Source organism: Lissotriton helveticus, chromosome 4_2, assembly GCF_964261635.1.
Source record: "Lissotriton helveticus chromosome 4_2, aLisHel1.1, whole genome shotgun sequence".
Classification (NCBI taxonomy): Eukaryota; Metazoa; Chordata; class Amphibia; order Caudata; family Salamandridae; genus Lissotriton; species Lissotriton helveticus.
Genome location: NC_136064.1, coordinates 125,869,422 through 125,893,895, shown reverse-complemented (window position 1 = coordinate 125,893,895; position 24,474 = coordinate 125,869,422). Strand labels below are relative to the sequence as shown.

General features: G+C 37.0%; 1 protein-coding gene across 1 annotated transcript in view; it reads left to right on the top strand.

The window, feature by feature from the left end:
* The window catches only part of LOC144751971 (nicotinamide N-methyltransferase-like), a 255,904-nt gene that overhangs the window by 117,412 nt on the left and 114,018 nt on the right, over nucleotides 1-24,474 (top strand). The gene's annotated exons all lie outside the window — the stretch shown is intronic.

The following is a 24,474-nucleotide window of genomic DNA, read 5'->3' as shown; positions in this document are numbered from 1 at the left end:
GATTACGCGTTGCAGCAAGACCAAGACTCGCCCAAACGATACTCCTGGACTTGGCATAGAGACTTGCTGAAGACAACCGGTCAGAACATTCGTACGCTCCGATTTCTCGATGCGACAACATCTTCAGACTGAAACTGTACAACTTCTTGCTGAGGCTCTTTTCATGGGAAATGTCCTCCCACATATCCTTCAATTCTGTCTTCTCTTTTTTGGTGATGTAAGACGTCACATACCGAGCCACAGCCATACAGTTATCAGCCACAAACTGTATATCCATGTTAGCATTCCACATGGACAAAATCACCGGGTTGTAGTCGTTGATGTACTTGGACTCTTCGTTCCTCTTCAAATTGTAAGTGTTTTTAGGTGATTTCTTCATGACATTGTGTCGCAGCGAAGACATCAAACTGTTTACTCTTCCTTTAGAAATCACCGGTCGTGGAAAGCCGAAACGACATTTAGTGTAGAACTTGTCCTTGTTTCGGAATTTACGACGGCAGTACTTTCCACATCGATGGCTTTGGAAACGCAGAACTTTTTCTCTTAGGCTTTTCTTCTCCTTTGCGTTTGGAACAGCACACGTAGAATACTGTTGGATGAAACTCATCACTGAGTCATCTGGATCCGTTCCAAATTTAGGTGCATCCTTGATCCACAGCAACATATGTATATGAGGAGCACCTCTTGCTTGGTACTCCTTTCTCCAGAAGAAATCCAACACCTCTCCAAGAGGTGGATTCTTCTTATTCATGATGAAAGACATCATAGCTTCAAATCTATGATTGAAGTACCTACATACATTGACTGGATCCAAAGAGCACAGTTCTCCGGGTGTCTTGAATTCGATGTTTTCTACGTTAGCATTTGCCTCTCGTAGAAATTCAAGTAAGTCTTCCCAGCCATACTCGGCACAGCTCAGAGTGAGGAACCATGTGGGAGTACCTAAGTTCCTCAGCATACATTTTAAATCACCATGACGACGGTACCAGTACTCATTAGTACCACGCTGACACGCCATGAGATTAATCAGGTGAGAATCCAAAATACTATCTTGGACATTCACTTTATCCATAAAATCACTTGCCGAGATGTTTTGCATGTGTATACCACTTTTCAAGATGTGGTTCACTGCATATGACAGTCCAGACAGATCGCTTTCAAACAGGAGATGAAACAAATAAGGAATGCATTGTCGAAACCTAGCATCTCCTGCATACAATCGCAAAGTCCGGTATTCAGAAGCAGGAATTTGATGAGGTCGCTCATCATATCTTCCTCCCTGACCTGTTGGAAAAAGCTGTGGGAAACACCGAGCTTCCAAACTTTCCTCCCAAACACTAATGGGACTCCCTTTGGCTTGTTTCATTTGAAACAACTCAATAGCATTCCCCATGACTTCCTTTGAATGCAAAGGATGAACACTATAATGTTCATATATTTCCTCACTAGTAGAGGGTTCTACTTTCTCAATTTGACCAGCACACAAATCGCTATCCTCTTCCTCACTTACTTCCTCTTCTGCAACATATACATTCTTATAGTATTTATTATTTTTTTTCAAATACAATGTTGCCTTTTTAACTTTCCTAACATCTACTAAATCTTGCCATATTTTCTTATTCTTTGTCGGAACCCCATTAACTAAGATAACCAGAGGTTCCTCTTCCACTTTTTCTACTCCAATTGTGTTAATGTTTTTCTTCAAATCTAGAGGCAAATAAACAACTCTTCCCTTTAATCCTCTCTGTAAATCTGATGGAGGCAATTTCCCTGTCTTTGGCTCCATTCTTACAATAGCCTGAAAGGGATGGATACTTTGAATCAAAATAGATTCATAAGTATTTAAATCCTTCAATTCAGAAGGAATCTCAACCAATTCCAGATTATTATGAACTGCTCTAGCAGGCATCTGGTTTTGTTTTAATTTGTTACAACAATAAGTACACACACGTTGATCCAATCCCAAATCAAAACAATTTTCTACCATCAAGTATGTTGCAAAATCCTTCCATTCACTATTATTTTCCCTTTCACTTTTTGCATATAAATCCACTAACTTAGTCTGATTCTTATAATAAGTGCGTCGACAACACACACAAGTGAAATTAGGCCTCTCACTTGATTTCATGTCAAACGTCGCAATTTCCCTCTGGAAATTATCTGTACTGGAAACATGTACAGTATCTTCCAAATGACCCTCTATTTCTTGCTCAATTTCAACATTCTCCTCTTTACTTCCAAAGTAACAAAACTCAATTTCTTCACATATATTCCTCACATCTATTTCAGAACCATGCAAAAGAGCAGCGCATAATTGTTTCAGCATAATTGCTGGACTCTTAGCATAATACAACAGTCTAACTAACTTCCTCACTTTGTTATGATGCACTGCTAGCATCCTGAAATGATGAAAAACACTCTGGCATACTCTCCTGGAAAGACAAGCCAGTGAATGACCATGCAAACCTGTCACTTCTCTCACTCTGCAAGGATCTAATTCTTGCAACAACCTCATTTTCTGCTTCAAACTTTTCTTGTTAAATGACCGTACAAAATCACAAAGCAAATTGATGGAATCCTGTCGCACACTGCAAATACTACTACACTTCCAGGTGTACACAGGACCCTTAGCACGTCTTCCTAAAACCTCATTACCTAACAACTCTTCTGCCTCTGTTGTCACAAGTTTTTCTTTTTCAACTGGACAACCATCTTTCACTTCATAAGCACGACCACTGATGTCAACTGCATGCACCAAATCATTATCCTGGAAATAACTCTCTTCATTAAAAAATGCCTCACAGCTTGAACTATGTATCCATTCTCCAGAAAAAACTTCACAAAAATTACTACGATTAACTATTCTCTTCCATCTACTATTTCTTTTGAAATCAAAAATTGCCTTGTTTAGCTTCCTAATTCTATTGATTATCAAAATAAATAACTTACGTTTAATTTCAAAAGCCTGATCAATAACTTTCTCAACTTTTTTTTTCTCCTATAAAAAACTAATTTCTGTTGACCTTTCTTAATATTTTTTAACAAATTGCCAATTATCCTGTTACGGAACATTCGTTTACGAATCTCCGTAAACTGTTGTTTCCTTCTACTATCATGCACAGATTTATCTCTTGCTCTAGCAGTAACATTTTCATTTGTCCTTTTCTTTCCATTTGATTTACTTGTGTTGTTATGGATTGAAACATTTTCTGTACTAATATTTTTTTTATTAGAAATATTTTTTATGAAATATTTAGAGCTCTTACCCGGTGCTTTCTTCATCGCTTGAGAAATCTTTTTGTTAGAGGACTGCTGCATTTTTTTTTTCTCCTGCTGTCTTTGACGTTTTGCAGCCTTCATCTCTCTTATTTTTGTAGGCATAGTTGAATCTGAGGAAAAATATAATAAAAATGTTATTAAACATTATTATCAAACAGTAAATCAGTAATAGTGATCAAAAACATAACACACTACTTGACATTTTAAATAGAAGATTTTTTAGTCCTTGCAAATTTACAATACAGAAATAGCAGAAAAGAAATGAGATTTATATTTATGTTACCTATGCTATTTTATATGTGAATCTGATCTAATTTTATGAGCATATTTTAATATTTTATTGAAGACACTACACATAACCTGTTTTTGAAGGTGTCTTTATTTTTAAATTAAACGGTTTACCTTTTTACTTTTTATTGATTATAAATTTTAAAAATAAATGTTTATAATTCCAAAGGCTCAAGCAGGTCAGCTTCCCATCCTATATCATATAATTCGGACAAATCTGCATCCTCATCACGCTCTTCTTCATCCTCAGGATTTAAATCATCCAATGGATCAACATCCACTGATGTTTCAATTACAAGTTCAATGATGAGGTCAAAATCAACTGATTGCAGATTGTCGCTCATGTTGATGTTGTCTTTATCTTTAAAGAAAGATAACAACAATGAGATGTTGCAGAGTAAGAGACAAATCTCAGAGATTATAATAGTAAAATTGTTTAACAAGATTAACATTTTGCAGCTATTATTTAGCCATGTCCAGCAATGCTGAGCAGGTGAAGACTATGTCTAATTTTTCAGTGAACAGGACTCATCTCTTCTTAACCTTGGATAAGCCTCACCGACTCTGTGTCCCCTGCACATACTTAAATGTTAAAGGGCAGATTTATATTAAATGGCACATCCCCAGGCATGCACCAGTTAACGTGCACCGCTACTCTGCCACCCATGGTGTGCCGTATTTACAATCAGATAGGAGAAAGCTTCGTCAAAACCCTGCGCCTGCTTTAAGCAGGCATAGGTCTTGACGCAACATTGTGGAGATGGGGCACCCCTGAGCCTTGCTTGAGCTGCATCGCACTTGCGATACAACTCCAGCAATCACTACCTTTACAGCACAGATACGTCACGCATCTGTGCCATTTTTGCCCCATGATGCCCCGCATTGTAAATGCAGCACACCATGGGTGGCGGAACAGCGGCGCAGGATGACTGACACATCCCTGGTGATGCACCAGTCATCATAAATCTATCCCTAAGCTTCTTATCTTGTTACAGATGAACCGCCATATGTACCATCAAACTATTTTGCATTTCCTAAATAGCGAATTTTAAGGAATAAATAGCAATTCTTTACCATTCCTAATTTGCAATGAGCAAATTGCTAATTGCAAGTTACCCATTCATTTCCATGGGCTAGGAGGCTCATAGGAATGAAGGTTTAATTTGCGATTAGCAATTTGCTCATCACAAATTAGGAATTTTTCCAAGGGTGCAGGGGTGTCTCAAGAACACCCTGCTGCACCCCTGAAAAAGACATTTGGGGGCATATGGCACACATACATGCCCTAAGGGCATGTGTTGGCGTCATATGGGACCTTTTGTTTTTTTGAAAAAAAGCTTTTTGAAAAGAATTCACAAATTACCACCAATTTACCACAATAGTTTCCAAATCCTTAATGTCATTTTTTACATATTTTTTGTTTGATACATTGCATTTAAGTAATCACAAAATTTGCAAATCCTTCAGTGCAATCGCAAAATAAGGAATAGCAAATTTTGCTACTCCTTATTTTGCATCAAACTTGTTTGATACATACCATTTGTCTAATTAACATTCGCAAAGGCCGAAATTCGTAGAATTTTGATCTTTGCGAATGCTAATTAGCTTGATACATATGGCCCCAAGTGAGGCCTGTCTTGCAACATGGTGCATCTTTTGCATCACTGCTGCATCGGTTTCATGTGGTACGTTTTTTTTACACCATGACATATCTGCCTAAATGCATCAATTTGTAATTTTGTCGCCTCATAGCAAATCTTTTGCACCGCCGCTGCATCATAAAAGTGACGCACAGTGGCACAAAAGAGGCATACACCTATCATAAATCTGTCCCTAGCATTTTAAATGATTAATCCAGGATGACGATAAGGTGTGGCCTATCCAAAGGTTTGTTTAAGGTGAGGCCTACTCAGGATTGCAGATTAAAGTTACGCTTGATGAAGAATACAGAGGAGATAATACATGTAAAGGCCTACCAATGAAGTAAGTAATGTGCACTTTATTGCGCCAGTCATCATAAATGTATCCCTAAGCTTCTTATCTGGTTACAGATGAACCACCATATGTACCATCAAACTATTTTGCATTTCCTAAATAGCAAATTTTAAGGAATAAATAGCAATTCTTTACCATTCCTAATTTGCAATGAGCAAATTGCTAATTGCAAATTAGCACCGCCGCTGCATCATAAAAGTGACGCACAGTGGCACAAAAGAGGCATACACCTATCATAAATCTGTCCCTAGCATTTTAAATGATTAATCCAGGATGACAATAAGGTGTGGCCTATCCAAAGGTTTGTTTAAGGTGAGGCCTACTCAGGATTGCAGATTAAAGTTACGCTTGATGAAGAATACAGAGGAGATAATATATGTAAAGGCCTACCAATGAAGTAAGTAATGTCCACTTTATTGCGCCAGTCATCATAAATGTATCCCTAAGCTTCTTATCTTGTTACAGATGAACCACCATATGTACCATCAAACTATTTTGCATTTCCTAAATAGCAAATTTTAAGGAATAAATAGCAATTCTTTACCATTCCTAATTTGCAATGAGCAAATTGCTAATTGCAAATTACCCATTCATTTCCATGGGCTAGGAGGCTCATAGGAATGAAGGTTGCAATTTGTGATTAGCAATTAGCTCATCACAAAATAGGATTTTTTTCAAGCGTGCAGGGGTATCTCAAGAACACCCTGCTGCACCCCTGAAAAAGAAATTTGGGAGCACATGGCACACCTACATGCCCTAATGGCATGTATGGGCGTCATATGGGACCTTTTTTTTTTAAAAAAAAAAATGCTTTTTGAAAAGAATTCGCAAATTACCACAAACTACAAGTTGGTGGTAGTTTCCAAATCCTTAATATCATTTTTTACATATTTTTTTTTATACATTGCATTTAAGGAATCACAAATTTTGAATTATTGACATTTTAAGTAATTTCCACATGTGCACTGTTTTCTAAATATAATTTGAAAATCGTTTTTGGGGAAAAGTAATGGTTTGCAAATTTATGACAAGGACATAATGGTGTATGCTTCTCTATAAGGCATTTCAGTATCTCTAATGTCATTTTTCCCATATTACATTATAAGACCTTTCCCCATGAAGCACATTCCTTGTAAATATGCTCCCACCAGTGCATTGCAAATTTAGATTTTGACTGTTTCAGACACATAGCCATGTTGAAAGTGACCCAAAAAAATTGCAAACGTTTAAAAAAAAAAACATTCATGTGTCTTAATGACATTTTAAGTCATTTCCCCATGGACAATGTTTTCTAAGTGGCACAAAAGAGGTATACACCTATCATAAATCTGTCCCTAGAATTATAAATGATTAAATCAGGATGACAATAAGATGTGGCCTATCCAGAGGTTTGTTTAAGGTGAGGCCTACTCAGGATTGCAGATTAAAGTTATGCTTGATGAAGAATACAGAGGAGATAATTTATTGTAAAGGCCTACCAATGAAGTAAGTGATTTCTACTTCATTGCACCAGTCATCATAAATGTATCCATAAGCTTCTTATCTTGTTAGACATCAACCGCCATATGTATCATATAACTATTTTGCATTTCCAAAAAAGCGAATTTTAAGGAATAAATAGCGATTCTTTACCATTCCAAATTTGCGATGAGAAAATTGCTAATTGCAAATTACCCATTCATTTCCATGGGCTAGGAGGCTCATATAAATGAAGGTGCAATTTGCGATTAACAATTTGCTCATCACAAATTAGGAATTTATTCCAAAAGTGCAGGGGTGTCTCAAGAACACCCTGCTGCAACCCTGAGAAAGAAATTTGGGGGCATATGGCGAACATAAATTTTAACAACATTCCTTTACCTCAAAAACGATTTTCAAATCATAACTTCAAAACACTACACATGGGAAAATTACTTAAATTGTCCTTAAGACACATAAAAGCGTATTTTGATTGGCTTTCCTGCATGGTAGGGTCACTTTTAACATGGCTATGTAACATAAACATTCAAAATCAAAATTTTCAATGTACAGGTGGGAGCATATTTACAAGCAATTTGCGCCACAAAGAAAGGTCTGACATTAAAATGGGAAAAATAACATCAGGGACAGTCAATTGCCTTATAAAGAACCATACACCATTATGTCCTTCTCATGAATTTAAAAACAATTCCTTTTTCCCAAAAACGATTTTCAGATCATAATTTCAAAAAACTGCACATGAGAAAATGACTTAAAATGTCATTGAAACACATGAAAGCGTTTTTTTATTGGCTTTCCTGCATGGTTGGTTCACTTTTATCATGGCTATGTAACACAAACATTGATAATTAAAATTTTCATGCACATGTAAGAGCATATTTACAAGCAATTTGCGCCACAGAGAAAGGTCTTACACTAAAATGAGAAAAATAACATCAAGGACAGTCAATTGCCTTATAAATAACCATACACCATTATATCCTTGTCATGAATTTAAAAACAATTCCTTTTCCACAAAAACGATTTTCAAATCATAATTTCTAAACACTGCACATCAGAAAATGACTTAAAATGTCATTAAAACACATGAAAGCATTTTTTGATTGGCTTTCCAGCATGGTTGCGTCACTTTTAACATGGCTATATAACAAAAACATTCAAAATCAAAAATGTCCATGCACATGTGAGAGCATATTTACTAGCAAATTGCGCCACATAAATCATAATTTTCTCCTTAAAGCACACTATTCTCTATCTAAAGTAAAGAAATATTTTCTCACCTTAGCAAATACTTTGAGTTTGAAAACAGTCTAAGAAACACACCAATTTGTCTTCAGCAGAGCAAAAGGTATGCACTCCAGAGTCTGCAGCTATCAAAAGCACAGAAATGGTGTAATTCTTCACACATATTTCTCATGTCACCCAATCAAAACTCTTCCCTCACTTTTTTTCAAATGAAAACCCTTCCCCCTCTGCCCTTTCTGCCTATTTTCCATAGCAACCACCTCTTGGAGAAACTCTGGTGTTTGCAAATTCACACAACAATGTTGCAATTGAACTCTGAACTCTCAGTGCACCTGCATATCCAGTGCTTTCTTTCATTTAATGATTTTTTATTGACCACTCAAAATACATCTTTCAAAGAACACATCTCTACACCCTAACTTTCTGTTTTCATCAATCAAAATCCACCAATCACTGTTACTACTTCATGAACACAGAAACTCCACAGTTTTTTTCATTTCAAACTCACATTTTTTCAACTGCCATTTCATTGCCACACTTCATCTGACTGCAGGAGAACCTTCTCTCACCATGTTTTCTGTCTGGATTGTTGGTCATAGTTATATTCACTGGGCTCAAAGGTACGTTGAAAGCAGGAATTTACCTAACCTCAATTTACAAGATGTGGAAATTAAGTGGTTTGGCGAGAGAGGATTAAAATGTCACCAATTGATACCATTGGTGAAAACCTTTATGCATTTGCCAAAACCTGACCTGTTAATTGTGCACTGTGGAGGTAATGACTTGGGCACTTTGACTGGTGTAGGTCTGGAAATGCTTTTAAAGGACACCTTTGAGCAATTAATGGCACTTTTTCCTCAGACTGCCTTGGTATATTCAAATATATGCCAAAGACAGAAATGGAGGTGGTCAAACCAATTTTGTCCACAAATTGAGAAGTCGAGGAAGCATGTAAACAAATCTGTTTCAGCTTACATGAGAGACCATGGAATGGGCTCCCTGTACAACAATAACTTGCGTTACTACATGCAAGATATCTACAGAGGAGATGGAGTTCACTTCTCAGATGAGGGCAACAGAGTTTTCACTCTGAATTTAAAAATGTGCATTGGTACCTACTTATAAGTACCTAAATGTACCATAAACCCAAAAGCTCTTCTCAGAGCTACCCTACATCTAATCACTCACAATTATTTTTTTACTCTAACTATTTTCACTAATTTTCAACAAAATACGCTCCCTGGTGCGCTACCCGGTACGCGTACCGGGAGCTAACCTCGCGAAATTTTTAAAAAAAATGTTTTTTTTTCCGCACATATGGGCCTCCTCAGCCACCCTCACAAAACCTAGGGGGTCAAGATAAGTCTACCGTGCCCCCTTCTACCCATTCTGAACATTATTTGCCCTCCATCTTGTATCATAATTCGACCGAAACACAAAATGGTGGACTCCCGTTACGCTTAAGGTTCGCGTACCAGGGCGCTCACCGGTTCGCGTACCGGGTCGCTTCCTGGGAAGCGCACCATCAAAAAAGGTGGGAAAGTAGTTCACACAAAAGCCACTTGAGACAATTTCACCAAATATAGATTAGCTCATACTACATACCAATCCCTACCATTTTCACAAATTTGATTGGAATTCCATTTAGCCATTTAGCCTGTAGACCTCTCTAAATACCGTGAGGTAAATTACTTCACAAAACACATCTGAAGTGTTGGAATTGACAACCAATTAAAATGTTACTTTCATTTTCTACTTTTTTTACCTGACATTTGATTGGTTATGTACCCGAATATATATAAAGGAAGAGAAGGAAACACAGCCATTTTGACTACTACTTCCTGGTGTACATTTCATTTGGATTTTCATTAATAACTTCAACTTCTTTTTAAAGGTAAGTTTTTATTTTTAAAACTGAAGTATATTGTGCACTTTAAGTTAATATGGCAAACTTTTTCTGTTAGTTATATACTATCCCTCTGTAGTACTTATAAATTTAGATACACTTTTTTATATTCCTACTTCCACTCTGATACTATACACTGCCCAAAGATAAATTCTCTGATAAAAACTGCCTATCTAAAATTAATCCCAACAGTGCCCTACCTCTACTAATATATATTTTTTTTATGCAAATTTCAGGAAAAATGGAAAGTGAACAAAACATTTCATTTGAAATTATCCTTCCAGAGTCCAACACAGAAATCATTGATCCAAATGAGATTGAATTTATGGATGAAACATGGGACCAAGAACTACTGCAATGTGTGCAAGCAGTAGATAACCTCCTTGCAAATGAGGACATTTTACAACCTCAGAGACTACAATCTATATTCCATGATTATGAAATTTCTGACAATGAAATGTTAGAAAGTTTAATAAATTATGAAACACAATAAAAAAAGTTTAAAAAAAAAAAAAATTATCAACAAAACCAACAATCAATTAACATACAGCATTTGAAAAGTCTATCATTCATTTTTTATTGTGATACGCTCCCCAGTACGCTTCCCGGTTCGCGTACCGGGCGCTAACCACGAAAAAAAACAAAAATTTTTTTTTTTTTTTTTTGCTTAGCGGGGCCCCTTTAAAGCCTCCACATCAAACCTAGGGGGTCAGGGAGTATCTACTATGCCCCCTTAAGGTCATTTGCCCCTTCGCTTTTGACCTCCTCTTGTCTCTCGATCCTACCGAGAGACAAGATGGCGGCCGCTCCGGACTGTTTAGAATGTTGACAGACACCGGAGAGCCAATCAACTTCGCTACGCGAAGTTCCGTTACGCGTCAAGTACGCGTACCGGGGCGCTGCCTGGTCCGCGCTTACAGATATATATCTTTTTTTGAACGTTATTTTCTCAAAATCCACTGCAGCACATATATTGAGACCTACAAAAGGCACATCGGGCTACCAGTCCCTACAATTTTGCCAAGTTTCGTGCAAATCCATTCAGCCGTTCGGGCTAAAAGTGAGGCTAACCGCCCTATGGAAAACTCAATGTTAAAAACACGTTTTGGGACCCCCCTTTTTTCTCGGCCCCCCCTGGACCAACTCCCCCCAAATTTCCAGTGGCTGCTCAGAAACAAAATGTTCCATTTTCCAGAAAATTTCAGCCAATTCCGTCCACAAACGCCAAAGTTATTAGACATAGAATTTTCAAAAATCCCATAGGGAAAAAATCCTAACTATATATACCTACTGGCGACCGCCAGTAGGTAATATATATTACCTACTGGTGGCTCAAATTTTTTTTAATATTAAATATAATTGTATTTTTCTGATTCTTTTTCAAAATTTAATAGAACGTCTAACATTTGACTGTCCGATATATGTCTTCTTTTTGACTGAACATAACTTCCCACATTTGACCGTCCTCATATTGAAGTAAGAAATCCACAGAGTCTACACATTGTAGAAGTTCATGGTCTCGTGATTCATCCATGAATTCCAAGTCAATGGGTTCAATGATTTCCTCATTGTTCATGTCTAGGACAATTTCAAAGGAAACGTTCTATTCTCCTTCCATTTTTGTGCTGAAATTTGCATTAAAAATAAATATATCAGTAGAGATAGGGCACTGTTGGGTTTAAGTTCAGACAGGTACTTTTGAGGCGTGAAGTAGTACTATTAAAAAGTGCCTGTGAAAAAGCCTAAGTAAATTCATAATTATACCACAGAAACCTAAATCAATCCATAATTATAATAAACAAGCCTTTTTCAATGTGTAACTCTTACAGAGGGATAGTATATAACTATCTGAAAATGTTTTCAAATGTATAAAATAACATCTTACCTTTTAAAAACAAGTTTAAGTTGTGAGTGAAAATGATCTTGCAATGTACTTCAGGAAGTAGTAGTCAAAATGGCTGTGTTTCTCTCTCTTTCTTTATATATATTCAGGTACATAACCAATCAAATGTCAGGTAAAAAAAGTAGAAAATGAAAGTAACATTTTAATTGGTTGTCAATTCCAACACTTCAGATGTGTTTTGTGAAGTAATTTACCTCAGGGTATTTAGAGAGGTCTACAGGCTGAATGGCTAAATGGAATTCCAATAAAATTTGTGAAAATGGTAGGGATTGGTATGTAGTATGAGCTAATTTATATTTGGTGAAAGTGTCTCCAGTCGTTTTTCTGTAAATTACTTTCCCACCTTTTTTTTAATGAGCGCTTCCCGGTGAGCGCCCCGGTACGCGAACTGGCAGTGTTACAGGAGTCCTCCATTTTGTGTTTTGGTAGAATTGAGATACAAGATGGAGGGCAAAAAATGTTCAGAATGGGTAGAAGGGGGCACGGTAGACGTATCCTGACCCCCTAGGTTTTCTGAGGGTGGCTGAGGAGGTCCATATGTGCGAAAAAAAAAAAATGTTTTAATTTCGCTCGGTTAGCGTCCGGTGCGCGTACCGGGTAGCGCTCCAGAAAGCGTAAATTGTGAAAATTAGTAAAAAAAAATGTATATTTAAAATTTGTTTATGGTGATCATAGTTAGGGTAGCTCTGAGAAGAGCTTTTGGGTTTATGGTACATTTAGGTACTTATAAGTAGGTACCAATGCACAGTCTTAAATTCAGAATGAAAATTCTGTTCCCCTCATCTGAGAAGTGAACTCCATCTCCTCTGTAGATATCTTGCATGTAGTAACGCAAGTTATTGTTGTACATGGAGCCCATTCCATGGTCTCTCATGTAAGCTGAAACAGACTTATATACATGCTTCCTCGATTTCTCAATTTGTGGACAAAATTGGTTCGACCACCTCCATTTCTGTCTTTGGCATATATTTGAATATACCAAGGCAGTTTGAGGAAAAAGTGCCATCAATTGGTCAAAGGTGTCCTTTAAAAGCATTTCCAGACCTACCCCAGTCAAAGTGCCCAAGTCATTTCCTCCACAGTGCACAATTAACAGGTCAGGTTTTGGCAAATGCAAAAAGGTTTTCACCAATGGTATCAATTGGTGACATTTTAATCCTCTGTGGCCAATCCACTTAATTTCCACATTTTGTAAATTGAGGTTAGGTAAATTTCTGATATCAGTATACCTTTGAGCCCAGTAGATGTAACTATGTCCAACAATCCAGACAGAAAACATGGTGAGAGAAGGTTCTTCTGCAGTCAGATGAAGTGTGGCAATGAAATGGCAGTTGAAAAAATAAGAGTTTAAAATGCAAAAAAACTGTGGAGTTTCTGTGTTAATGAAGCAGTAGCAGTGATTGGTGGATTTTGATTGCTGAGAACAGAAAGTTAGGGTGCATGGATGAGTTCTTTGAAAGATGTAATTTGAATGGTCAAGAAAAAATCATTTTATGAAAGATTGCACTGGATATGCAGGTGTACTGAGAGTTCAGAGTTCAATTGAAACATTGTTGAGTGAACTTGCAAACATCAGAGGTCTTTCAGGAGGTGGTTGCTATGGAAAAAAGGCAGAAAGGGCAGAGGGGGGAAGGGTGTTGATTTGAAAAAAGTGAGGGAAGAGTTTTGATTGGGTGACGTGAGAGATATTTGTGATGAATTACAGCATTTCTGTGGCTTTGTTGCTTGCAGACTCTGGAGTGCATACCTTTTGCTCTGCTAAAGACAAATTGGTGTGTGTCTGAGATTGTTTTGAAACTCATAAAGTAGTTGCTAAGGTGAGAAAAGATTCATTTAATTTAGATAGAGAATAGTATGCTTTAGGGAGAAAATTATGAAGAAAGTTGTGTATTTAAAATGTTGCTTTGTGTCAAGTGTTTTACAAATAGATTTTGTTTCTTTGAGTTACATAGCCATGTTAAAAGTGATGCAAAAATAGTGCAAGGGTCTTACAAAATGCTTTCATGTGTCTTAGGGCATTTTAACTCACTTCCCCATGAATGTAGGAATATAATTGCTTTACAAGATGTGTTTAAAAACGTTTTTTGAAATCAATTAGGTTTCTTGATATGTACTGCTAGAGTTTCATAGGTTGCTTGGGGCATATTTACAAGGCTTTTGAATTCCTTTGATGTAATTTTTCCCATTTTATTTTAAGACATTTTAAGACATTTCCTTGTGGTGCAAGGTCCTTGTAAATACGCCCCCATGTGTGCTTGGCAAATTTAGATTTTGATTCTTTGAGTTACATAGCCATGTTAAAAGTGACCCAAAAATGGTGCAAGGGCCTTAAAAAAACGCTTTCATGTGTCTTAGGGCATTTTAAGTCATTTCCCCTTGAATGTAGGTATATAATTGATTTATATGATGTGTTTAAAAACGTTTTTTGAAATCAATTAGGTTTCTTGATATGTAGTGCTAGAGTTTCATAGGTTGCTTGGGGTATATTTAAAAGGCATTTGAGTCGTTTTGATGTTATTTTTCCCATTTTAATTAAAAACATTTCCCTGTGGTGGAAGGTCCTTGTAAATACACCCCCATGTGTGCTTGGCAAATTTAGATTTTGATTCTTTGAGTTACATAGCCATGTTCCATACAGTGCTCAACCTCTGTGTACTCTTTGATATGCTAGACTCCATCTGCACAATGAGATACCTAAGCAAAGGAAACACAGGTGATGTGATTGTGAAATGAGGAAAAGAAATTCCATATTTTTCATTTACATCACCTGTGTTTCCTAACTTTACAAATCACATTGTGCAGATGAGGTTTAGGCCTGTTCACGGACACAGAAGAGGTCTGACCTTTGTTCAAGACTGCAGTGGACATGACTCACTTCATTGGTAGGCCTGCACATGTACTATCTCCTCTGTACTCTTCAACAAGCCTAAATTTCATCTGCAACCCTGAGTAGGCCTCACCTGAAACAAACCTCTGGATAGGCCACACCTTATCGTCATCAAGAATCAATCATTTAAAATGTTAGGGACAGATTTATGATAGCCGTGTGCCTCTTTTGCGCCGCTGTGCGTCACTTTTGTGACGCAGCGGCGGCGCAAAAGATGTGCTATGTTGCGACATATTTACAACTTGATGCATCTAGGCAGATGTGTCATGGTGTAAAGTCGTGTGCCACATGAAACCTGCGTCAGGTTTCATATAGGCGTTTTGTTGCAGGGTGGGCATTCATTTGCATGAAAGCCCTGTAAAACTAACACAGTGAAATTTAGAAGATTTCACTGAGTCAGTTTTATGGCATTGCTGAATCAAATCATTACGCCTGTTTGAAACAGGCATAAGGAGTGATGCACCATGCAATGTGTGGCTTGCCCCTGTGCATTGCAGTAGACATGTCGCGCTTACAACGTGATTCCTGCAATGTGATGCTTTTGCGGCACAGATGCGTGACGCATCTGTGCTGTTTTTGCTCAATGGTGCTCCGCATTGTAAATGCGGCACATCATGGGTGGCAGAACAGCAGCGCACGTTAACTGGTGCATCCCTGGAGATGCGCCAGTTAACATAAATCTGCCACTTTACATTTAAGTATGAGCAGGGGACACAGAGTTGGTGAGGCTAATCCAAGGTTAAGAGGAAATGAGTCCTGTTCACTGAAAAATTGGACATAGGCCTCACCTCCACAGCATCGCTGGACATGGTTAAATAATATCTGCAAAAAGTTACTCTTGTTAAAAAAAATTACAATTATAGTCTCTGAGATTTGTCTCTTACTCTGCAACATCTCATTGTTGTTCTCTTTCTTTAAAGATAACGACAACATCAAGCATGAGTGATAATGTGCAATCTGTTGATCTCGATATTATCATTGAAATTGTGATTGAAACATCAGTGGAAGTAGATCCCTTGGATGATTTAAATCCTGAGGATAATGAAGAACATGATGAGGATGCCGATTTGTCAGAATTGTATGACATAGGGTGGGAAGCTGACCTGCTTGAGCCTATGGAACTATAAACATTTATTTTTTTAAAAGTACTGGAAATGAAAAGTAAACATGTAAACCGTTTCATTTAAAATTAAACACAACTTCAAAAACAGGTTGTGTGTAGTGTCTTTAATAAAATAGTCAAATATGCTAATAAAATTAGTTCAGATTCACATATAAAACAGCACAGGTGAAATGTAGAAGTATTCCATTTCTTTGCTACTATCTGTGACTACTAAATTTGCCAATGCACTAAAAATTATTATATATGAAAAAATGACAAGTAGGGTGTTAAATTTTTGACGACTGTTATTGATTTACTGTTTGCTAATAGTGGTTAATAAAATTTTTTATTATATTTTACCACAGATTCAACTGCAGATCATTTCAAAAGTACATAATGCCATCTAAACAACGAAACCGAAAGGCTACAAAACATCAAAGACAGCAGCTTACAAAATTTTTGCAGCAGTCCTCTACAATAAAAACTTGTCAAGTCACCAAGAAAGCTCCGGGTAAGACAACGAAATCATTCATAAGAAACATTTGTAGAAAAAAAAGTAGTACTACAGAAAATGTTTTAGTCCAGAAAAAGAGAACGAATTTAAACGGAAAGGAAAGGCCAATCAAAAATGTTACTGCTAGAGCAGGAGATAACTCTGTGCATGGTAGTAGAAGGAAAAATCAGTTTAGGGACATTCGTAGACGAATGTTCCGCAACAGTATAATTGGCAATTTGTTAAAAAATATTAAGAAAGGTCAACAGAAAGTGTTTTTTATAAGAGAAAAAAAAAAGTTGAGAAAATTATTGATCAGGCATTTGAAATTAAGCGAAAGTTATTTATTTTGATAATCAATAGAATTAGGAAGCTAAACAAGGCAATTTATGATTTCAAAAGAAATAGTAGATGGAAGAGAACAGTTAATCGTAGTAATTTTTGTGACGTTTTTTCAGGAGAATAGATGCATAGTTCAAGTTGTGAGGCATTTTTTAATGAGGAGAGTTATTTCCAGGATAATGATTTAGTGCCTGCAGTTGACACCAGTGGTCGAGCTTATGAGGTGAAAGATGGTTGTCCAGTTGAAAAAGAAAAACTTGTGACAACAGAGGCAGAAGAGGTATTAGGTAATGAGGTTTTAGGAAGACGTCCTAAGGGACCAGTGTATATCTAGAAGTGTAGTAGTATTTGCAGTGTGCGACAGGATTCCATCAATTTGCTTTGTGATTTTGTACGGACATTTAATAAAAAAAGTTTAAAGCAGAAAATGAAGTTGTTGCAAGAATTAGATCCTTGCAGAGTGAGAGAAGTGACAGGTTTGCATGGTCATTCACTGGCTTGTCTTTCCAGGAGAGTATGCCAGAGTGTTTTTCATCATTTCAGGATGCTAGCAGTGCATCATAATAAAGTGAGGAAATTAGTTAGAATGTTGTATTATGCTAAGAGTCCAGCAATTATGCTTAAACAATTATGCACTGCTCTTTTGCATGGTTCTGAAATAGATGTGAAGAATATTTGTGAAGAAATTGAGTTTTGTTACTTTGCAAGTAAAGAGGAGAATGTTGAAATTGACCCAGAAGAAGAGGGTAATGTGGAAGTTAGTGTACAGGTTTCCAGTACAGATAATTCTCAGAAGGAAATTGCCACGTTTCAGGTGAAATCAAGTGAGAGGCCTAATTTCACTTGTGTGTGTTGTCGACGCACTTATTATAAGAATCAGACTAAGTTAGTGGATTTATATGCAAAAAGTGAAAGGGAAAATAATAGTGAATGGAAGGATTTTGCAACATACTTGATGGTAGAAAATTGTTTTGATTTGGGATCTGATCAACGTGTGTGTACTTATTGTTGTAACAAATTAAATCAAAACCGGATGCCTGCTAGAGCGGTTCATAATAATCTGGAATTGGTTGTGAATTGAAGGATTTAAATACTTATGAATCTATTTTGATTCAAAGTATCCATCCCTTTCAGGCTATTGTAAGAATGGAGCCAAAGACAGGGAAATTGCCTCCATCAGATTTATAGAGAGGATTAAAGGGAAGAGTTGTTTATTTGCCTCTAGATTTGAAGAAAAACATTAATACAATTGGAGTAGAAAAAGTGGAAGAGGAACCTCTGGTTATCTTAGTTAATGGGATTCCGACAAAGAGTAAGAAAATATGGCAAGATTTAGTGGATGTTAGGAAAGTCAAAAAGGCAACATTGTATTTGAAGAAAAACCATAAGTACTACAAGAATGTATATGTTGCAGAAGAGGAAGTAAGTGAAGAAGAGGATAGCGATTTTTGTGGTGGTCAAATTGAGAAAGTAGAACCCACTAAAAATGAAGAAATATATGAACATTATAGTGTTCATCCTTTGCATTCCAAGGAAGTCATGGGGAATGCTAATGAGTTGTTTCAAATGAATCAAGCCAAAGGGAGTCCCATTAGTCTTTGGGAGGAAAGTGTGGAAGCTCAGTGTTTCCCACAGCTATTTCCAACAGGTCAAGGAAGAAGATATGATTAGCGACCTCATCAAATTCCTGCTTCTGAATACCGGACTTTACGATTGTATGCAGAAGATCCTAGGTTTCGTCAATGCATTCCCTATTTGTTTCATCTCCTGTTTGAAAGCGATCTGTCTGGACTGTCATATGCAGTGAACCACATCTTGAAAAGTGGTGTACAGATGCAAAACATCTCGGCAAGTGACTTTATGGATAAAGTCAAAGTGCAAGACAGTATTTTGGATTCTCACCTGATTAATTTCATGGCGTGTCAGCGTGGTACTAATGAGTACTGGTACCGTCGTCATGGTGATTTAAAATGTATGCTGAGGAACTTAGGAACTCCCACATGGTTCCTCACTCTCAGCTATGCCGAGTATGGCTGGGAAGACTTACTTGAATTTCTACGAGAGGCAAATGGAAACATTGAAAATATCGAATTTCATCATGAACAAGAAAAATCCACCTCTTGGAGAGGTGTTGGATTTCTTCTGGAGAAAGGAGTACCAAGCAAGAGGTGCTCCTCATATACATATGCTGCTGTGGATCAAAGATGCACCCAAATTTGGAACAGATCCGGATGACTTAGTGATGAGTTTCATAGAACAGTATTCTACATGTGCTGTTCCAAAGGCAAAGGAAGACAAAAGCCTAAGAGAACAAGTTTTGCACTTCCAAAGCCATTGTTGCGGAAAGTACTGTCGTCGTAAATTCAGAAACAAGGACAAGTTCTACACAAAATGTCGTTTCGCCTTTCCACGACCGGTGATTTCTAAAGGAAGAGTGAACAGTTTGATGTCTTCGCTGCGACATAATGTGATGAAGAAATCACCTAAAAACACATACAAATTGAAAAGGAACGAAGAGTCCAAGTACATCAACGACTACAACCCAGTGATTTTGTCCATGTAGAATGCTAACATGGATATACAGTTTGTGGCTGATAACTGTATGGCTGTGGCTCGGTATGTGACATCTTACATCACCAAAAAGGAAAAGACAGAATTGAAGGATATGTGGGAGGACATTTCCCATGAAAAGAGCCTCAGTAAGAAGTTGTACAGTTTCAGTCTGAAGATGTTGTCGCATCGAGAAATCGGAGCTTACGAATGTTCTGACCGGTTGTCTTCAGCAAGTCTCTATGCCAAATCCAGGAGTATCATTTGGGCGAGTCTTGGTCTTGCTGCAACGCGTAATCGAGTTCTGAAAGCTGTGCGGGAAATTGAGTATTTGGTGGAAAAGGAGCCAAACAGTACCGATATTTTGAAGACAAACATGTTGGATACATATTATCCAAATAGAAGCAGTCACCTCGTGAATGTTTGTCTGTATGAGGTTCTACAAAATTACATATTCAAAAGGAACATCAAAGAAGATATTGATAAAGGAGTGTATGCTGTAATTGGAAGTGAGGGATGTCTGGTCAAGCAAAGAAAATGCCACTTGGTAAACCATCGAAAATTGAGTGGCGAATCTCCTGAAAAAAAGAGTTTTTTTATTTAGCACTTTTGCAACTTTTCAAGCCTTGGCGTGCAGAAGAGGAACTGCTTGGAGATTTCCTCTGTTACGAAGACTCTTTCAATGCCGCCAAGGAGACCATAGAATGTCCTGTTTTTCCCAAATATCTAGAAATGTTGAATGCGGAAATCGAGCAGGAAGCAACGATTGCAGCTGAGATTGCTAGAGACAGTTCTCAGGACAGTCAGAGTTCTGTTTCATTGAGTCAGGATCCACTAGGAGGACCAGTTATCGAAAATGAAGCTGCTACTGCCATGATTGAAGTGGAAAGAGCCATGGCACATGCTCAGGAGGATGCGGTTAACTTAGAAGACTTGGAAAGACAACTCAACGTTGAGCAGTGGAAAATATATGACGAAGTTACCAACCAAATTGATCATGGATTAAGTCATGAGAAGAAAGAGTGCTCATGTACGTCGTTGAAGGCTGTCAGACTGTACGTGAGTGGAGAAGCGGGAACTGGAAAAAGTTTCCTCATTAAATCAATTTCATGTTATTTGCAGAAAAGGACTGAGTCATCGCTGTCTTATGTTGTCACCGCTCCAACTGGACTGGCAGCACATAACATTAAAGGTATTACTTTGCATTGTCTACTGATGCTGCCAGTGGAGCATGATAACAAATTACAATACCACAAGTTATCTGGAGATGCTTGTTGTGAAGTTTCAAGAGTCTTGAGGAAAATGAAACTTCTTATCATTGACGAAGTAAGCATGGTTTCCAATGTCATGCTTGCCTTTGTGCATTTGAGAATGCAAGAAGTTCTTAAAACAGAGTATGATGTGTTATTTGGTGGCAAACACATCATTGTTTTCGGTGATCTTCTGCAGCTGACACCAGTGAAAGGACAACCTGTGTTCAAAATGCTCACGCATGAAGATACCAGGAAGTGCCTAGGGAGCATTGGCAACGTCAATATATGGTTAAACTTCAATTATGCTGAACTGCGTGAAAATATGCGTCAGGCGAAGGATGAAGATTACAAGAATATTCTACAAGATGTTAGAATCGGAAAACTGACCCAGCATGGGAAAGAAGCTTTACATGCACGATTACTGTCAAATTTGTATCCAGAACAAGACGTTGTGCCTGAGAATATTTTTCAGAAAATTACTGAGAAGAAATCTGGAATATGTTTGATGCCAACTCTTGCAGAATGTGCCATCTTCAACAACAAAATGTTGCATTTAGAAAACCAAGAGATTGTGAAACTGGAAGCTATTGACAGAGTAGAGCATATGGGATCAACAATTATTTTGTCTGAGAATTTGAAATCAAAATTGGATTCATTAGAGAAGACTATATCTAAAACTGCAGGTTTTGAAAAGACTCTGAATGTGTTCTTAAATTGCCGTATAATTTTAAGAAGGAATTTACATGTTGAAAGAGGTCTGGTAAATGGATCAATGGGTTATGTTGTTGATTTTGTGAAATACAGAAATAGAGATGGAATTGAATTTTTAAAAATTACATTTGATGGCATTGAGGAAGTACAGCTAATTGGTCGTTGCTCTGCTAGGTTTTTGCTTGTAAAAGACTTATATGTTCGCTGTAAGCAGTTTCCTGTTTGCTTGGCATATGCGGTGACAATCCATAAATCGCAAGGTATAAGTGTAGACAGTGCATTGGTGAATATTGGCAGTTCGGTGTTCAAGGAGGGTATGGCATATGTGGCATTGTCACGAGTCAGAACTTTATCGGGATTGTACTTGATTGAGTGTGATGTCACAAACATTTGTGCGGATCTAGATTGTGTTAAGGAATACAATAGGTTAAGAAGAGAGTATGCGCCACATTTGCCTCAATATCCTTTGTTTGAGAAACGTGTGGTAGGCCGGAAACGAAGAAATGTGACCAATAGTAGAGAGGTTGTAGCAAAAAGATGAAAAGTCGATGAACCAGAAATTATAAGCAGAAAGAAAAAGGATTTTGTTGAAGATGTTGTTGGTTTTCAATTTGAAAACAGTTCTGGTGTCAACTGCTATGCTAATGTAGTGGTTAATGTTTTGTTTTCTCTAGAAAATTTAAAAGAAGAGATTGTGGTCAATTCGGATCAAAGATTTTGCAGTTTGTTGAATTCTGTGTTAGAGAAATGTAGCACTGATAGAACAAAAAAGGAAAGTGTATCTGAAATTCGAAATCTGTTAGACAAATGTTCAGGTCAAACACAATTCTCTCAAAATATTCAGCAAGATTGTCAGGAGTTTTTAATGTATATGCTTGATGTATTGCAAGATGAAGGTGTAGATGTAGATCACCTGTTTGGGCTTTCTTATCAATGGCAGCATGACTGCGAGAACTGTAGGGTATCAAGTACTACTAGTGTTGACTCAGAAACATTTATATATTTAACTTTGCCAGACAGTAAATCAGTGTCTTTTAATAAGCTAGTAAAAGCAGCTGATCACAACATGGAGTGTAGCCAATGTAAGTCTGAAATGTTGTCCACATTATTTATACGAACATATGGCCAGTATGTCATTTTAATGTTCCTACGATGTAGGCCTGATGGAACAAAATTGACAACTTTAATTAAAAATTTTGTGGCTTCGCAGTTGTCAATATCAGGAAGGACTTTTGTAACTGCAGCAATTATATATCATGACGGTCCTTCAACAACATCAGGACATTACACAGCTTATTTGAAGTCTAGAAACGGCTGGTCATTCTGCAATGATTCTGTTTTAACTTAAAAAAAAAATTGCCTTTTGACCTTAAAAATTCTTACCTGTTGTTTTTACAACCAAAATTTTAGGGAAAGAATCTCGGGATTTGCTCTGAGGAATTTCAAGAGGTTCTAATTGCTCCTACACTATTTGGCCTTGAGGATAAGTGTAGTACAGAGTCAAAAGTTATTTTTCAGTTTTAACTATTTCCTGAAAAAAAAGAAGTTTTTTTTACAGAAAGTGGTGGGCACGGATTAGTTAAAGGACAACAAAGTATTTCCCAAAGCAAACGGTGTTCTTACCATAACACTTGACGTCATGGAAAAATAACTGCACTTTGAATGAGTTCAGAAAAACTGTTTCTTTTAATAAGCTAATTCAAGCAGACAATCAAAACATGGAGTAGAGGTAATGTAAGTCAGCAATGCTGTCGACATATTTTGAACAAACTTTTGGTTATAATGTCATTTAAAAATTCCAACTATATAAACCTGATGAAAATAAGTTTTCAACTTTAATTACAAATGTTATGGCTACACAGTCGTTGATTTTAGGAAGACCATTTCTAACTGCTGCTATTATATGACATGATGGACCTTTAACAACATCCACTAATTACACATCTTATTAAAAATATTCTTACTTTCTGTTTTCAGAAGAAAGAATTTAGGGTAGGTAACTGGCCTATAATGATTCTAGGGTTTGATATAATTTTATGTACTGTTTTAAATTGCTTTGTGATTAATAGTGATGTAAAGAATTAAATAATTGTAGTAGTCATAGAGGTAGTGTAAGTCTGCTTCATAGAAATGTGAAACATGAGTGAGCAAAAAGGGTAAGATATTACTAGTACAGGATTGTGAAAGTGATCTTGAACGTTTTCTTTCGGAAAGTTGCGGAAATACAAAATGACGGGATTTTCTTAGAAGAATTCCAAGAGTTATAAATGGCTCTTACACGATTTGGCCTTGTGGAAAAGTGTGGTAGAGAGCGAGAAGTTATTTATTGTATGTAACATATTTGTCAAAACGATGGAGCTTTTCTTTCAGAAAGTGGCGGGCTGAAAATAATAACAGCACAACAGAGTGTAAGCTGTTCATAGGATATCCTTCGACGTCATGGAAAGTAAGTTAATTTTTACGAGTTCTGATTTCTGATTGGTTATGTTATATGGGTTTTTTAAACACAATCATTTTGATTGTGTTTTTTTTTCCCCGCTGTTATATGATGAATACCTTCAAGTCACTGTTTTTAGTGAAATTTGATAAATTCTGAGAACAGCAAAAATAAACCATTTAACATGTATAATTAATTCTGTACTTTTTGTATTTATGTTATACATTTAGAACTGTGTAGTAGGCATGGAGAAGCTAAGGCTTCTGTAAGTGTCAAAGTTGTTGCATACAGTGCTCACATTCTACGTAGTCTTTCATATGATAGACTACATCTGCACAATGAGATACCTAAGCAAAGGAAACACAGGTGATGTGATTGTGGAATGAGCAAAAAAAATTGCATGTTTTTCAATTACATTACCTGTGTTTCCTAACATTACACATCACATTGTGTAGATGAGGTTTAGGCCTGTTCCAGGAGACAGAGGAGGTCTGACATTTGTTCAAGAGTGCAGTGGACATTACTCACTTCGTTGGTAGGCCTGCACATGTATTATCTCCTCTGTACTGTTCAACAAGGGTAAATTTCATCTGCAACCCTGAGT